The sequence below is a fragment of the Pseudophryne corroboree genome, chromosome 1, assembly GCF_028390025.1.
Source record: "Pseudophryne corroboree isolate aPseCor3 chromosome 1, aPseCor3.hap2, whole genome shotgun sequence".
Classification (NCBI taxonomy): Eukaryota; Metazoa; Chordata; class Amphibia; order Anura; family Myobatrachidae; genus Pseudophryne; species Pseudophryne corroboree.
In genome coordinates, this window is record NC_086444.1 from 408337049 (window position 1) to 408356103 (window position 19055).

The window sequence follows — 19055 nt, forward strand, 5'->3', positions numbered from 1 at the left end:
TAGTTTAACAGATCCTGCTCCTAATTGGTAACACTTTTGGCCTAAAGACAATTTCTGCGCAGAAATAGATATAGAAACAAAAGTGTACATGTGTTGAGTGAGTGTGTTTTGTATACAAAAGTTTATATAACTTTAAGGTGGAACCAAAAGGAAAGCCGGGTACTCGTCAAGGGACATACGTGTAAGTGACATATACGGTGGCTAGGGAGGCATCCCTGGTTAAATAATATTTGAGCATTAGAGTATAGCGGACCATAAGGTAACAAGACCAGGAGGTCATAAGGTAACAAGACCAGGAGGTCATAAGGTAACAAGACCAGGAGGTCATAAGGTAACAAGACCAGGAGGTCATAAGGTAACAAGACCAGGAGGTCGTAAGGTAAAAGGTCCGCTATAAAAGTCCAGTGGCACAACGCCTGGGGTGTTGGTGCAGAACCCATATAGGCCATACAAGCTCTGGCTGAAGGAATCGCAGCCGGAAACATAGATTCCATTGATCTTTCAGTACATGACAAGTAGTGCTCGTATACTGAACGATTGGACCGCACGTTATTGTGTGCAGTAGTTAGTAATCTGACCTAATACCATTAGAGTAAAGTGGTCACAAACGCTATCTGTACATTCTGACGTGATTTGTGTAATTTTTTATTTTTGGAAGGGAAGTTCGCTGGTCACTCAGGAACTATCTAACAACCCCAACTTTACTGGAAAGAGTAAGTGTCCTGCGGGTAACCCTCATATGTTCCAGTAAACTAAAGGTTCACAGGGGCCCTAGGTTGGGTACAGCAGCTCTGGCTACAGTGATTGCAGCACAGGCCAACGTGGGCGAGAAGTAAGTGGGGTACTTGATAAACCACCACCGCCGGCCTGCCCAAGGACATCTTGGTTTGTTTGTAAGGGTTCGCTGAAAGCCTTGATATTCAAGGAGGAATAAGCAACGCCTGCAGATTATGGGGGCCATTTGTTCAGGTAGGGGGCGATCAACCCTGGTTCAGGTTGATTCTGTGAACCGACCAGTTGGGTCGGCACGATATGTAATGTGTGAAAAATATGGAATTCACACCGAATCTTTATGTGATGAATGGGAGAGAATGACTGTACAAGACAGGGACAAATTCCCAAGAATAGGTAGCTTTAGTCCAGAAGTGTTACAAAATTTAAGGAGGAGGATATGTCTCGTAAAATCAACAAAGAGACGAATTCAACATCATGATTGTTTACAGTTATGGCACCAGGAAGGTGAGATACAGAGAGGTTTGGCTCTGGCGGCGGGATCTGGGGCAGTCAGGAAGTTGATTGCCACAGCTCCTCCTCCACCATACATTGCAGGAGAGAAGTTGATTGCGGAGAGAAACGCACTGGGTTGTAAAACACAAACTCTTAGTAACCCTGTAAATGTTAATGATGTTAACCAAATAACTCATGCAAGTATTAACCCGTGCAAGATGTACCCTGTTTTGAACCTTCCTCAGGAGTGTGATCAAGAAGACGATTCAGCAACAATTTCAGCTCTCTCTCTTGCAGCCACCATAGCAGAGACCACAGTAGGCACAGCGACACCCACGAGATTAGTGAAAGCCCCTAGCGGAGGGATAGGTGAGGTCGTGTCAACGGGTAAGTACGGCACCATGCACTACACTGAAACAATTGTACCACAACAAGCAGTAGAATCTACACAGGAAGAGGCTGTTAGAATTGCTCCTGTAAGGGTAATAGCAGTTCCCAATGGAAAAACAGATGTGTCTGGAGCCACTCCCATAAGGAACATTGCCATGTACACTCCATTTTCCAGAATGGAATTAAGAACAATAGTGTCCGAATTTCCTGACCCCAGGAAGGATTTAGTTGCTAGCCAAAAATACATCAGGGATCTAGGTAACACTGTAGAACCCAACAACAAGGATTGGCAGATACTGCTAAGAGCTTGTTTACCTTCCAATGTTGATGCAACTCAGTTTTTAGCTGATTGTGCATTGGATAAAGATGTACCGCTTACAGACGTATACAACAAGGATAATGTAAAAAGGATAAATTTACAGCTAAAGGAGTATTTCCCAGCCGTTGTTAAATGGAATAAAATATTTTCCATTAAGCAAAAGGAGTCCGAAACGGCAACAGAATATTTTCACCGGGCACTATTAGAAATGGCAAAGTACACTGGTATAGAAGACATTAAGACCAACCCAAACCATCGAGAAGTAGCAGTATCTGTACTGATGGATGGTTTAAAGGAAACATTAAAGACTAGGGTACAGACCACGCAACCATGCTGGCGAGGTCTGTCAGTGTCCGGCTTGAGAGAGGCTGCTATTGATCACGACAGAAACATCACTAGGCACAGAGAGTCGCAAGGTGATAAGTTGATGTCCGTAAGTATACAGGCGCTGACCACAAGGCAGCCTGCGTATGTACCACCGAATCCTGTGGGTAAGGCAAGTGTAATAACATGTTTTTCTTGTAACAGACCGGGACACTTTGCACGAGAATGTAGAACAAAGAATGTACAAAGATCTTTTCAACCCCCTAGACAACAACACAACACACGACATTGGGAGCAGGGTCCACAGAGGCGGAGTTTTGAGCCACATACAGGGGAAACAAAAAGATATCCCCCGAACAGAGATTGGCATGCCTCTGGTAGTTCCCAGCTAACTCCCTCACAAGTAGTTGCTGCCAGCGGGATTCAGGGAGGTCAGCATACCCAATAGGGGTGTGGCCATACCTGTAATCTGCACCCAGTTAAGTTGATTGCTAGTCTTGGAAACGAACCAGAAATTGCAATCAATGTAGCTGGTAAAACTTTAAACTTTCTTGTAGACACAGGGGCGGCCAAGTCAGTGATAAATTCGACAGTGGGCATGAGAACCACTGGTAGGACAATTCCAGCCATGGGAGTAACAGGAGTAGTCCAGCACTACCCTGTTAGCAAACCAGCCGAGATTACAATAGGGCCTTTGCATACCAAGCATTCCTTTTTGCTGGCTGCATCAGCACCAACTAATCTCCTGGGAAGAGACTTACTATGTAAAATGGGTTGCGTCATTTATTGTACTCCTGAAGGTGTATTCTTGGACATTCCTGAGAATCACGCTCAGGAAGTACGAGACATGTTAGACTCCCCATCAAAATTAATGTCACATTCCATCATGACAAATAGGAATCCATCCCAAGTAGAAGAGATGATATCTCAGATACCAGAGTCACTTTGGACAAAAGATGGACAGGACACTGGATTAATGGCAAACGTAGCTCCAGTAGTTGTGCAAGTAAAAGATGGTAGGATAGCTCCAAAAATCCCACAGTATCCTCTGAAGCCAGAGGTGGAGCTAGGAGTTTTTCCCGTAATAGAGCGCTTGCTACAACAGGGCATTCTAGTAAGAACGTCCAGCACCGCAAATAGTCCCATCTTCCCTGTTAAAAAGAGTGGGGGGAGGGGTTACAGGCTAGTGCAGGATCTAAGGGGGATTAACAAAATAGTTGAGAGTCAGTTCCCCGTAGTGCCTAATCCAGCTGTCATCCTAATGCAAATTCCTCCCACTGCCAAATTTTTCACTGTTATTGACCTCTGCTCCGCTTTCTTTTCGGTACCTCTGCACCCTGACAGCCAATATTTGTTTGCATTCACATACAGAGGAGTCCAATACACGTGGACTCGGTTACCCCAAGGTTTCATAGATAGTCCAAGTATATTTTCTCAGGCTTTGCATGATTGTTTACAGTCTTTCCAACCAGACAGTGGATCAGTATTGATACAGTATGTGGACGATTTATTACTGTGTTCAGATTCACTGGAAGCATCTCTGAAGGATACGAAACAGCTCCTGTTTCATCTTTCAGACACAGGTCACAAGGTTTCCAAAGACAAGTTACAATTATGCCAAACTAAGGTAAAATATTTGGGACACTGTCTAACACAAGGACTGAGACACCTGACCGCTGATAGAATCCAAGCCATTAGAGACATGACACTGCCACAAACCCAGCAACAGATCAGGACGTTTTTAGGAATGTGTGGGTATTGCCGTAATTGGATCCCAGGGTTTTCCATATTGGCGCTACCTTTGCAGGAAATGGTCTCTTCAAACAAACCTGATCGGATTTCGCATACAGACGAATCTGAAACAGCATTTGAGAGACTCAAACAGTGCTTAACGCAGGCACCAGCACTAGGTATGCCAGACTATGGGAAACCCTTTGAACTATACGGAACAGAAAGTGCTGGGTGCGCAGCAGGTGTACTAACACAAAAACACGGTGATGCCAGCAGGCCAATTGCATACTACAGCGCCCAGCTAGATACGGTAGCGCGATCCCTCCCCACATGCTTGCGTAGCGTTGCGGCGATAGCATTGCTAGTGACAAAAAGCGAAGATGTCGTGCTAGGCCACAACCTCACAATCCATACACCGCATGCGGTATCTGCCTTATTGAATTCTGCCCAAACCAGACACGTCTCATCTGCAAGGTTTACAAGATGGGAATTGGCATTAATGGCCCCCGTAAACATCACCATAAGGAGATGCAGCGCATTAAATCCTGCAACATTTCTCCCAGGTGTGCCTGGTCAGACACAAAGGGTGGAAGGTGAGAGTGATGGGGAAGGAGGATTTAATGCAAAGGAAGATACACATGATTGTATGGAATATTTGACCCAAAATTTTACCGCAAGGCCTGACATCAGTGACAATCCACTGGAAGATGCAGAACTCACGTTCTACACGGATGGTAGTTGTCACAGACAGTCAGACTCGGGAGACTTGTGTACTGGATACGCAGTCGTAGATGACCAAGACACCATAGAAGCGGAACCGCTAGGCCCACCTCACTCAGCCCAGGTTGCTGAACTGGTCGCCCTAACCAGAGCATGTGAATTGGCTAAGGGTAAGTCAGCCAATATCTACACCGATTCCAGATACGCCTTCGGGGTAGTACATGATTTCGGAGCCCTATGGCGGCTCAGAAATTTCATGACGGCGGCTGGTACACCGATAGCGCATGCAGCTCACATAAAAAGGCTTCTAACAGCAATACAGGAACCCGACAGAGTGGCTGTTATCAAATGTAAAGCACATACATATAGCCAAGACCCAGTATCCCTTGGTAACAGCCGAGCAGACGAAGCCGCAAAGCTTGCAGCTGCTACCCCCACACGGACAGACACCACACAGTTGATGGTATTTAATACCATCAACACACAGAAGTTGTGTGAGATGCAGAATCTGTGTTCCACACAGGAAAGAGCAGTCTGGAAGGCAAAGGGATATGGCCAGGAGTCCTCAGGGCTCTGGACGGATGGACATGGTAAACCAGTGGCCCCCAGGGCATACCTTCCATGTCTGGCTGAAGCAGCTCACGGGCTGACTCATCTAGGCAAGGAGGGGATGTGCAAATTGGTAAGAGCATACTGGTGCGCCCCAGGATTCTCCTCTCATGCGAGTAAAAGAGCAATGTCATGCCTTACCTGTCTGAGAAAGAATATTGGAAAAGCAATACCTACAGAACCATCCCATATCCCACCTGCCGGCGGCCCTTTCCAGGTAATACAAATTGACTTCATTCAATTACCCCCATGTCGAAATTTGAAATATGTACTTGTCTGTATAGATGTTTTCTCGAATTGGGTCGAAGCTTTTCCAGCAGCTACAAATACCGCTATGTTTACAGCTAAGAAAATTGTGCAGGAATTTGTATGTAGATATGGTATCCCTAGAATCATTGAAAGTGATAGGGGTACCCATTTTACAGGTGATGTCTTTCAAGGAATGTGTAAATTGATGGGTATTGATAGCAAGCTGCACACTCCGTACCGTCCACAGGCGAGTGCGAAGGTCGAAAGAGTGAACAGCACTATTAAAAATAAATTGAGTAAAGTAATGGCAGAGACAGGATTGACGTGGCCAGAAGCTTTACCCATTGTTTTGTATAGCATCAGAACCACTCCCAGGTCCCCTCTTAATCTGTCTCCTTTTGAAATCTTGTTTGGTCGACAACCGCATGTCATGATTAACCCTCAGGATGATTTGAAATGTAACAATGAAGTAACTGTAAAGTACTTGATTAACATGAGTAAACAGTTGAGGAATCAAAATGATAATCTGAAGTTGGTGATTCCTGATTTACCAGATAGTAATTGTCATGACATTGAACCTGGGGATTATGTAATGATACGAAATTTTCTACGCTCAGGTTGTCTTATTGATAGATGGGAAGGACCATACCAGGTCTTATTGACTAGCACCACAGCATTGAAGGTTGCTGAGAGAGAGACTTGGGTCCATTCATCCCACTGCAAAAAGGTTGCTGATCCAGAGAAGTCCCGCGATAAGGAACAGACGGTAGAGGTTGTATCACTGGAGTGTCTGTTCCAGGAGGATTGAGGCGGCACCTGAGCCTTGAAGACCGAAAGCAGTTGTCGACTCCCTTCTCCCTTTTATTGTTTTTCTCCACTTCCCATCCCCTCTTCCTTGAAATTTCTTTTTTCCCCTTCTCATTCTTCTCTATTTCCTCCTCAAAGATGGACTTGCCCCAAGAGACTGTGATCCAGATTTTGATGTTAACCATGATGTTGACCAGAGCAGTCTGTTCCGGCGAGAGTACCATAGAGGTCGAGAGAGGTTCTGGAATGGGTTCCGATTATGATGATGGAGGCGTAGTTTTCCAAGATCAACCAAACCAACAAGCAAAGGCGAGTATCAGAAAACGATCCGATAGAAGAAATTGTGATGGATTGTTAGCTGAAGAAAATTGTATCTGTAGGCTCTGTGATAATCTGGTTGAAGATGGATGCATAAAGAAATGCCAATCTAGTTTTAATATCCATATAGACCGGCATCCATTGAGTGACTATCACTCTTTAGTGGGTAATGTGTTAAACCAAACAGATTGTTGGGTATGCTCTCAAGTACCTCAGGGTCACAGCAAATCAGGGCTAGTACCATTTCCTTTAACGTTAGGGGAGGTACTTGAGCTAAATGGTGGGAGACCGGTGGACCGGAGGTTTAATATCTCCAGCCCTCCTAGTTTGAAGCTCCACCAATACCATGTGGATAGGTCCCTCTTATGTTTCAATATCTCCAATCCCAGAAAACCGGGAAATTGGGAAGTGTCATGGAGCAACCTTACCATGACCTTTTCACACAGAGCAGATAGAATGCCTACAGATACAGAGCTGGTACGCCACATAGCCAGTAGAGGAAAATCTTTTCGGTATCGATATACCTTAGGAAATAGGATTACTAGAGTTGGAGAGGTATCACCAGGATACTGTGCACATGTCATACAAACTGATACGTGCATTAAGCAGTTGGAAGAATTAGGGTCAGGAGATTTCACCTGGAAGGTTTGTAACATGGTCATGTCCTTCTCCGTCCCTTATGTTCTCCCCGATGATGCATATTTCATATGCGGGAGAAAGGCGTACAAGTGGCTAGCCCCAAACTCTGAAGGATTGTGTTATATTGGAAAAGTATTGCCTGAAGTGATGACTGTTACACATGACAAAATGAAGGACATACACCGTGGTGCCCAAGCTCCTTATACTCACACTCACTACGAGCACCGGGTTAAAAGACAACTGTCAGAAAGGTTAGAGCATCCGGCCTCTGATCTTATCCATGAATCCACCGGGATTCAGGTTCTGGTAGCGTTAGATTTCACTCGCACCGCTCGAGGTGTGATGAATTATAAATACATTTCCGCACTCGCCAATTTGTTAGATAATATCACTGAAATGTATGATGACACGTTTAGATACACTGGAAGAGAACTTCAAGCTTACAAAACAGAACTAGTTCAGCATAGGATGGTTCTTAATTATCTTACAGCAGTAACAGGCGGATATTGTGTTACATTGGCAACGCAGTACGGCATAAAGTGTTGCACGTATATCACAAATAGCACCGAGGATCCGGTAGAGGTCATAGACCAAAAGATGGACGATATTCTCCAATTGAAGTGGGAATTTCGTCGAAAACACAATCTCACCCTTGCTGCTGTAGGTAATGAGCTGACTGGTTGGGTGTCATGGTTGAACCCGCGAAATTGGTTCTCCGGTTTAGGAGACTGGGCTCAAGGAGTCATAATGGATGTTGGAAAGTTTCTACTATGTATCTTGGGTGTCGTTATATCGATTGGATTGATATTTAGATGCGGGCAGGCTTTAATGAGGTGCAAACAAAGTACAAAAGTGATGAGCTTGAGGAGTGAGGAAACTGTAATTAACCTGGATTTGATTTATGACCCAATGATAGAAACCAGAATGTGATGAAAATGCGATTATACGGTCCGTTTCTTTCACCTGTTTTTCTGCTTTTCTCCAAGATACAAAGACCCCCTTGGACGAGGAAGCTGACGAGACGAGATGTATACAGACAACGGATTGACCAAAGAAGAAGATTTGACAACTTTAAATATGGACACTTGATGAACTTTGCCATGGATCCCCAGTTTCCCTAGTATTTTTAAACTCACGCTAGCCCAACATTTTTGTAAATCTGATGGCACTGACAAAGCTTGTTGCTCATGCCTAAGGAGCAAAACAGCGCAAAGAAGACGACTCTCAACAGATACCGAACACAACTTCGACGACAGATGTACATTTCCCTGACATAGAATATCATTGCATTTTTCGTAAGTGTTCTTTATCTTCATCTCTACAACCCTCAGGTAACGACACACATAGACGATAGGGAATTCAGGCACAGATATCAGCAACCACATACCTCCCCCATTCATGTATCATCAACTAAAATGTGCATCCCCATTTTGTTACAACCACAGCCGAAATGAGCTCGGTAAAGTTTGACAGCCCATCCACAGACCTGTACCACAGGATAAGAAGGAATTCAAATGTATACTTCGCAATACCTCGAAGCTTGATTTACCACACGTACGGCACGATGATACATGACCCTCCAAACATGGACTCATACACACATGCTTCTGCTTTCTCACTAGGTCATACCCTCTTCACACCTTCTCCTCTCTCCTCCCCTACCCAACCATGGAAATCAATTAACCCCTGACTTACATTTTTCTCCTTAAATGTTTTGTGGCAGTTGTTATTGACTGCCAAAGGGTGGACTGTCAAAGTCAGAAAAATGTCTCAATGCACGTTGCCATATTTGCACCGCACACTGGTCCGCGCTGCGCGTGCATGCGCTCTCCCGTGGATTCGCATACCCGCAATAACGTGCACTCGCAGGCGCGGTATGCGTATTTACGGTAGAGTTTATGTAGTCGTAGCGTGCGACTCATTCGTTACAAATGTTCACAATTAATGTAGTTTATAGATCATGGTCCCTTTGATAGATTCTGAAAGTTTGGTTAAAATACAATGTCCCAGAGCTGAGGAATCCCTCTTTGTATCGTACAAAGGGTCTAACAGGAATCATACAGCAGTGTTTGGTACCCATCGGAAGAGTATTTAATTAGCAATATTCCGGTGTTGGTTTGGAGCGTATTAATCGCTCGTGCGAATAGTTATGGACATAAGAAGTTTATGTCCATTTCTATTATTTACACATACTCAGGTATGCGGCGGGAAACCCAGTTTCCCACCCACCTGAGCTGTTGGAAATCGTCACAGCCCACCTGTATGAATCACCCTATGACCTTTTGTTATGATGCAGGGCCGAATTCCTTCGGCCAATGGACAATGGGATTGTAGGACCAGGAGATTGCATTGTGTGTGGGGCATAAATAGGCAGGCCGACCACATCCAGCTCACTCTCTCATCAACGGTTATCTGCTGATAGCCGGGAGCTGGATATCGAGGCGCAGGCGATCATACCCTTTGTGCGTAAGTTTCTCTCCGTTATCATTGTCTTTCTGTGAGCCAATTTCTCTCATCTCATATCTCTCTCTCTCTCTCTCTCTATCTCTCTCTGTTCTGTTCTCTCATATCTCCCCTAGACTAGGCTAGTATTGTATTGTATTAGATAGTATTGTATTGTATTGCATTTAGGTCAGTGTAGTATTGTCTTTTTTGTATTTATTGTTTAGTTCTGTGGTTAGGAAGTCTCTGTTATATTGTAGTGTATCATTTGTACTGTTATCCCCTTTTTACAAGTATATTAGATATAATACAGTTAATAGGCTTTGGAACCTAAACCAGCATCTGTGTATTTCCTATAGTGTTAAGTGTTCACTTGAGCGTCGGTGACGCTCAAGCAGCTTTGTAGTTAGTCAGGTTACACATGGTTGCATTTACACCCTGTACTCACATTAAGGTATTCAGTGTATTTCATTGGTATAAGGTTTTAACATAAAGGTATAGTGTTATGAGCGTCTGCATCGCTGGTGACCTCCTCGTGGTCTCGAGCGTAAGCTACGCCATAGCGAATCATTACCCTAGACATAACCAATAACGTGTCCTGTGATCGCTGGGCCGTGAGTGAACGTGACGCTTGAGCGTCTCGCCTACGGCTGAGCGATCGTTACGCAACTAGCGTACCATTACGGTACTTCTTAAGTAAACAGCGTACAGTGTTCTTAGCTTCATAAAGGGTTGTTATAAGGCAAAGGAATTTAGCATTGTCATTAGCACAGGTACATTTTGATGGTGAGCTGCTCCATGGTCGGCCCTCACGCACCTTCGTAGCTGATGTTCACCTCTCACATTAATGGCACGTGGTGCTCCACATCAATTATTTGCAATGGTGCCATTTGTCCTGTCACGATACACCTTCACCACAGCAGCACGCGAACACTTCACAAACTGCGCTGTGTCGGAAATATGGCCACCCTTGGCCCAAAAGCCGATAATCATCCTTTTTTGCAATTCTGATATTGTTAGCGATATCGTTCAGTGTGTATGACGGTCAAAATCCAGATGGTTCCTGGTAACCCTAACCCACCCCTTTCAAAGCCTAACCCTAACCATCCCCTCCCGCAATCTAACACTAACTGCCACCTTCTCCCCCGCAGCCTAACCCTACCCCCCACCCCCACCCCCCATAGCCTAATACTAAGACTACCCCTAGTGCCCAACACTAATCCTCCTGTACTTACCTCCGGGATCCCGCTGTTGGTATATTAACTGTCAGGAGCCTGATCACATCTCGTATTGTATCTCTCATGTACAATTCTACACATTCCAGACTGAATGCCATGGCGTATACAGACTACACAAGTGGGTGGTACGGCAGCAGGAGAGTGACTTTATATTGTCCATAGTAAGTGACTTTATATTGGAGTTTTCAATATTTTCTTTAATACTTGAATATTCTAGTTGTGCATAACTAAATACTTTTATCAACTATGCTAAATTATTTCATTTATCAGTAATAAAGAAACAAAAGCATTTAACATATAGGGGTCTGTTTATAAACAAATAAAAAACATGTATTGTTACTTATCACTATACATCCCATCACTTATATGGGATGTATAGTTTTGCTAAGTAGCTATTCATGTATACTCACCAATCCGGTGATGTGGTAGCCAGGTCTACAGCGGTGCTGTCTTCTCCGGCGGCCCCCTTCTCCAGTGTTGGAGTCAGACGGCGGATCCCTCTGCTCAAGTGCCGAGTGTCTATTCACCTGGAGAGAGGGACAGGGGCTCACAAAGCGCTCGGCATGCACCACACAGCGGCAAACCCGTGAGGATATGCCTGTGTCCCTCCTCACAGCTTTAGAAAGATGGGAGGTATGCAATGTATTCAATTATCGCATTGCGGATTGCAGCAGGTTTATTACATCCCATTCGCATCTGAGATGTGGATTGTGATAAATCAGGGGTCAGGGAACTTTTTTACCTTTTACCCAAAAATATATTTAGATACACAACGTTACCCCAGTATGAGCCAAAACTCATGTGACGCCACACAGTATGAGCCAAAAATAAGATTTTACTTACCAGTAAATCTACTTCTCGTAGTCCGTAGTGGATGCTGGGGACTCCGTAAGGACCATGGGGAATAGACAGGCTCCGCAGGAGACAGGGCACTTTAAGAAAGAATTAGGAATACTGGTGTGCACTGGCTCCTCCATCTATGTCCCTCCTCCAGACCTCAGTTAAGGAAACTGTGCCCGGAAGAGCTGACAGTACAAGGAAAGGATTTTGGAATCCAGGGTAAGACTCATACCAGCCACACCAATCACACCGTATAACTCGTGATAAACTTACCCAGTTAACAGTATGAAAAACAACAGAGCATCAGATAACCCTGATGCAACCATAACATAACCCTTATTCAAGCAATAACTATGTACAAGTATTGCAGAAGAAGTCCGCACTTGGGACGGGCGCCCAGCATCCACTACGGACTACGAGAAATAGATTTACCGGTAAGAAAAATCTTATTTTCTCTAACGTCCTAGTGGATGCTGGGGACTCCTTAAGGCCCATGGGGATTATACCAAAGCTCCCAAACGGGCGGGAAAGTGCGGATGACTCTGCAGCACCGAATGAGCAAACACAAGGTCCTCCTCAGCCAGGGTATCAAACTTGTAGAACTTTGCAAAAGTGTTTGAACCTGACCAAGTAGCCGCTCGGCAAAGCTGTAATGCCGAGACCCTTCTGGCAGCCGCCCAAGAAGAGCCCACCTTCCTTGTGGAGTGGGCTTTTACTGATTTTGGAAGCGGCAATCCAGCCGCAGAATGAGCCTGCTGAATCGTGTTACAGATCCAGCGAGCAATAGTTTGCTTTGAAGCAGGAGCACCCAGCTTGTTGGATGCATACAGGATAAACAGCGACTCAGTTTTCCTGACTCTAGCCGTTCTGGCTACATAAACCTTCAAAGCCCTGACTACATCCAGTAACTCGGAATCCTCCAAGTCACGAGTAGCCACAGGCACCACAATAGGTTGGTTCATATGAAAAGATGACACCACATTTGGCAGAATCTGCCCTGTCCATATGGAAAACCAGATCGGGGCTTTTATGTGACAAAGCCGCTAATTCTGACACACGCCTAGCCGAAGCCAAGGCTAATATCATGACAACCGTCCACGTGAGATATTTTAACTCCACGGTTTTAAGTGGCTCAAACCAGTGTGATTTCAGGAAACTCAACACCACGTAAAGATCCCAAGGTGCCACTGGAGGCACAAACGGGGGCTGAATATGCAGCCCTCCCTTTACAGACGTCTGAACTTCAAGAAGAGAAGCTAGATCTTTTTGAAAGAAAATGGATAGGGCCGAAATCTGGACCTTAATGGACCCCAATTTTAGGCCCAAAGTCACTCCCGACTGTAGGAAGTGAAGGAAACGGCCCAGCTGGAATTCCTCTGTAGGGGCATTCCTGGCCTCAGACCAAGCAACATATTTTTGCCGTATACGGTGATAATGTTTAGCCGTCACATCCTTCCTAGCCTTTATTAGCGTAGGAATAACCTCATCCGGAATCCCTTTTTCTACTAGGATCTGGCGTTCAACCGCCATGCCGCCAAACGCAGCCACGGTAAGTCTTGGAACAGACAAGGTCCCTGCTGCAACAGATCCTGCCTTAGAGGCAGAGGCCATGGGTCCTCTGTGAGCATTTCTTGCAGCTCTGGATACCAAGTCCTTCTTGGCCAATCCGGAACAATGAGTATTGTTCTCACTCCTCTTTTTCTTATGATTCTCAGCACCTTGGGTATGAGAGGAAGAGGAGGAAACACATAAACCGACTGGAACATCCACGGTGTCACCAGTGCGTCTACAGCTATCGCCTGAGGGTCTCTTGACCTGGCGCAATACCTCTGTAGCTTTTTGTTGAGTCGGGATGCCATCATATCCACCTGTGGCAGTTCCCACCGACCTACAATCTGCGCGAACACTTCTTGATGAAGTCCCCACTCTCCCGGGTGGAGGTCGTGCCTGCTGAGGAAGTCTGCTTCCCAGTTGTCCACTCCCGGAATGAACACTGTTGACAGTGCTCGTACGTGATTCTCCGCCCATCGAAGAATTCTGGTGGCTTCCGCCATCGCCACCCTGCTCCTTGTGCCGCCTTGCGGTTTACATGAGCCACTGCGGTGATGTTGTCTGATTGAATCAGCACCGATTGGTTGCGAAGCAGGGTCTCCGCTTGACTTAGGGCGTTGTATATGGCCCTTAGTTCCAGGATATTGATGTGAAGGCAAGTCTCCTGACTTGACCACAGCCCTTGGAAACTTCTTCCCTGAGTAACTGCCCCCCACCCTCGGAGGCTTGCATCCGTGGTCACCAGGACCCAGTCTTGAATGCCGAACCTGCGGCCCTCGAGATGGTGAGTACTCTGCAGCCACCACAGAAGAGACACCCTGGCCCTGGGGGATAGGGTGATCAGCCGATGCATCTGTAGATGCGATCCGGACCACTTGTCCAACAGATCCCATTGAAAAGGTCCTCGCATGGAACCTGCCGAAGGGAATGGCCTCATATGACGCCACCATCTTCTCCAGGACTCTCGTGCAGTGATGCACCGACACCTGTTTTGGTTTTAAGAGGTCACTGACCAGTGTCATGAGTTCCTGAGCCTTCTCCGTTGGGAGAAAAACCTTCTTCTGGTCTGCGTCCAGAATCATGCCCAGGAAGGGCAGACGCGTCGTAGGAATCAGCTGCGACTTTGGAATATTCAGAATCCAGCCATGCTGTTGTAACACTTCCCGAGAGCGTGCTACACTAATCAGCAACTGCTCTCTGGACCTCGCCTTTATGAGGAGATCGTCCAAGTATGGGATAATTGTGACTCCTTGCTTTCGCAGGAGCACCATCATTACTGCCATTACCTTGGTAAATACTCTTGGTGCCGTGGACAGACCAAACGGCAACGTCTGGAATTGGTAATGACAATCCTGTACCACAAATCTGAGGTACTCCTGATGAGGTGGATAAACGGGTACATGAAGGTAAGCATCCTTTATGTCCAGAGACACCATAAAATCCCCCTCCCTTGCGATGACCGCTCTGAGCGATTCCATCTTGAACTTAAACTTTTCAAGTATATGTTCAGGGATTTTAAATTCAATATGGGTCTGACTGAACCATCTGGTTTCGGGACTACAACATGGTCGAATAATAACCCCCTCCTTGTTGAAGGAGGGGAACCTTGACCACCACCTGTTGAAGATACAATTTGTGAATTGCAGTTAACCCTGTTTCCCTCTCGGGGGGGGGGGGGGGGGGGGGAAGCCGGCAGGGCCGTCAGTGAGGAGCCATCTTCTCAAAGTCCAGCTTGTATCCCTGAGAAACAATATCTATTGCCCAGGGATCTAACAGGGAGTGAACCCACTTATGGCTGAACTTACGAAAGCGTGCCCCCACCGGGCCTAGCTCCGCCTGTGGAGACCCAGCGACATGCGGTGGATTTTCGTAGAGGCCGGGGAGGACTTCTGTTCCTGGAAACTAGCTGTGTTGTGCAACTGGTTTCCTCTGCCCCCGCCTCTGGCAAGAAAGGACGCACCTCGGACTTTCTTGTTTCTTTGTTCGAAAGGCTGCATTTGATAATGACGTGCTTTCCTAGGCTGTGCAGGAATACAAGGCAAAATATCAGAATTACCAGCTATAGCTGTGGAGACCAGGTCCGAGAACCTTTCTCCACACAATCCTCAGCCTTCCATATGCCACTTAAGTTGGCATCATCTGTCCATTTCATATTCTACAGGATACGTCAAGCAGAAATCGACATAGCTTTGCCTCTGGGACCCTGTATACTCATGTTTCTTTGGGCATGTTTTATGATATATATCTCTTAAGACAGCATCTTTAATATATATATATATATATCTCTATATATACATATATATATATATATTGTTCTAGTGGTAAATCAGTTGCGCCTTCAGTGTTCATAAATAATACGTTGCAAATCCTTAGGTGATAATTAAAATATGCGTACCAGACATACGTAGAACAGTCGCCTTGTTTAAGGTGTCTTTGCATCGGGATGTTCCTTACTCGTACTGACTCTCCATTCCCATCCGTCCGGGTGTTGGTGTGGAGTTTGTACGTATATGCAAGACAATGTATCAATACACTGCTCTTAAAAAGTGACTAGGTGCTGCTTTGTGCAAAATTTGCAATAAAGTGAATATGTGCAGAAGAAGTGCTGTAAGTGCTTGTTAAAAATATATATATATAATATGAATAAAAGTACGAATATATTACTGGCAGTGTGCTGACTCGGCACTCCGCTCCTATCTGAGGAAATAACAGATAAGCTTATATGCATTTTTAAATTGTACGAGTCCATCTATATGTTTTTTGTCGCTTCATGTATTATTAAAATGTTTTTTTAAATAATACTACACTATCAGAGGCTTTTCCTTCCCGCATGGGACTTTTCTAAGGTACTTAAGTCTGATGACGGAATGACGGCAGCATCATTTAACTTAGTGCAACTTTAGATGTAAGTGCCTCATATAAATATACCTCTTTTTTAGATCTCCTCTGAATTACTGAGCTATATGGTGTTGCACCCTTAATAAATGGTATCTAAGCACATTACCTGGAAAAAAAAGGGAGTCAGCACACTGCCAGTAATATATTCGTACTTTTATTCATATTATATATATATATTTTGCATATACATACAAACTCCACACCAACACCCGGACGGATGGGAATGGAGAGTCAGTACGAGTAAGGAACATCCCGATGCAAAGACACCTTAAACAAGGCGACTGTTCTACGTATGTCTGGTACGCATATTTTAATTATCACCTAAGGATTTGCAACGTATTATTTATGAACACTGAAGGCGCAACTGATTTACCACTAGAACAATTTTGAAAACTAAGTTCCCCTGGGAATTGGACTTTTTTGAAATCTGGTTGCGACACCATTTGTCTTGGGAGTGTTTTTTAATTAATTTATTAATTTGCTAATTTTTGCACCATTTCACGTGTAATTCAAGATCTCCCATCTCAGGGATATCTGGTTATAGAATATTCAGGTTGTAGCGCTATCTGCACCTTTTTGTACACATATATATATATATATATATACATACTAGGGTCTCAATTTCTGCTGATAAGGTACCTGTCCACACCGCCACAGCGCTATAAACCCATGCCGACACAATCGCCGGTCTGAATAGTGTACCAAAATGTGCACGCTATCTGCAGGATCCCTGAGAATAGCTAGGGCTACCTTTTGGGCAAACGTGACACCCTAGGGGAAGATTCCCATCACATCCTGGCCCTAGTGGGGAAAGGATACTGCCTGAGAATTCTTTGTGGGAAGCTGTAGTCTCTTGTCTGGAGATTCCCGCTCTTTTTCCTCATGAGAGGAGGGAAATTTACCTCAGCTTTCTTCCCCTTAAAATGTGTACCCTTGTGTCAGGGACAGATGAGTCATCAGTGATATGCAAATCATCTTTATTACAATAATCATATATTGAATACTTTTCTGCCATTTTGGCTGTAACTTTGCATTATCGTAGTCGACACTGGAGTCAAACTCCGTGTCGATATCAGTGTCTATTATTTTGGATAGTGAGCATTGTAAGACTCTGAAGGTCTCTGCGCCCTAGGGACAGACATGGGTAGATTTCCTGTCTGTTCTCTAATCTTTTGTGCAATAAATTCACCTTAGCACTTACACATATCCAAACAGGTGTCGGCGTTGTCGACGGAGACACCCTCTCACACACATATTAGCTCCATCTCCTCCTTAGGGGAGCCTTTTACCTCAGACATGTCGACACACACGTACCGACACACCACACACACACAGGGGATGCTCTATTTGAAGACAGTTCCCCCACAAGGCCCTTTGGAGAGACAGAGAGAGAGTATGCCAGCACACACCCCAGCGCTATATGACCCAGGAATCACACAGTAACGTAGTGTTAACCCAGTAGCTGCTGTATATATTGTTTTTACGCCAAATTTATGTGCCCCCCCCCCCTCTCTTTTCACCCTCTTCTATCGTGTTTCTGCAGGGGAGAGCCTGGGGAGCTTCCTCTCAGTGGAGCTGTGGAGAGAAAATGGCGCTGGTGAGTGCTGAGGAAGAAGCCCCGCCCCCTCAGCGGCGGGCTTCTGTCCCGCGATTTTGTGCAAAATAATGGCGGGGGCTCATGCATATATACAGTGCCCAACTGTATATATACCCACTTTGCCAAGAGGTCTCTAATTGCTGCCCAGGGCGCCCCCCCCCTTGCGCCCTGCACCCTACAGTGACCGGAGTGTGTGGGTGTAATGTGGGAGCAATGGCGCACAGCTGCAGTGCTGTGCGCTACCTCATATGAAGGCTGGAGTCTTCTGCCGACGCTTTTGAAGTCTTCTTGCTTCTCACGCCGGCTTCTGGCTTCTGGCTCTGCGAGGGGGATGGCGGCGCGGCTCTGGGATCGGACGACCAAGGGTGCGTTCCTGTGTTCGATCCCTCTGGAGCTAATGGTGGCCAGTAGCCTAAGAAGCACGACCTATCCGCAGTTAGTAGGGCTGCTTCTCTCCCCTCAGTCCCATATAGCAGAGAGTCTGTTGCCTGCAGATCTCTCTGAAAATAAAAAATCCTAACAAAATACTTTCTATCTAGCAAGCTCAGGAGAGGGTAGATGCTAGAATCAAGTGGGCTAAGGGACCTTTTCCGTCTGGGGGAGGAGTCACAACACAAGGGGGAGGAGCAAGGCCAGCGGGATAGTTCCTCTACTATCCACGCCACCAACTATTACCTTTAGTAACGAGCCCGCGAGGGTACTTTTCGGGTACCCTGTTCGCCCGTAGCTCCTCCCCCTGGTGACGTGTCTCCTTCCCTAGATACGTCAGAAGGTCCCTTCTCCCACTCCGAAATAGAATCAACCAGTGTGACATCATCACGTCATCAGGTGATGTCAGTCCCACCAGCAAGTAAAGTACAGTCACTCAGCAATGTCTCCGTATATTATCAGTGGGCGCTGGGCGCAGCGGTGAGCGGGGGAGGCACAGGAAGTATCTGCAGGCTCTGCACGCCTATGGTCGCGCTGCCGAGACACAGCGGGTCATGCATATAGATTCCCCGACCACTGTGATAAATATACCCCTAAGAGAGAAAGGAGATCAAATATTACTTTTGGACACAGGACACACTGCATTAAAGCTCTAAATAAATCTCAACTGGACTATTTTTGTATTCTAAAAATAATTGTGTGTACTTGAAAATAATCTGAATGTAGA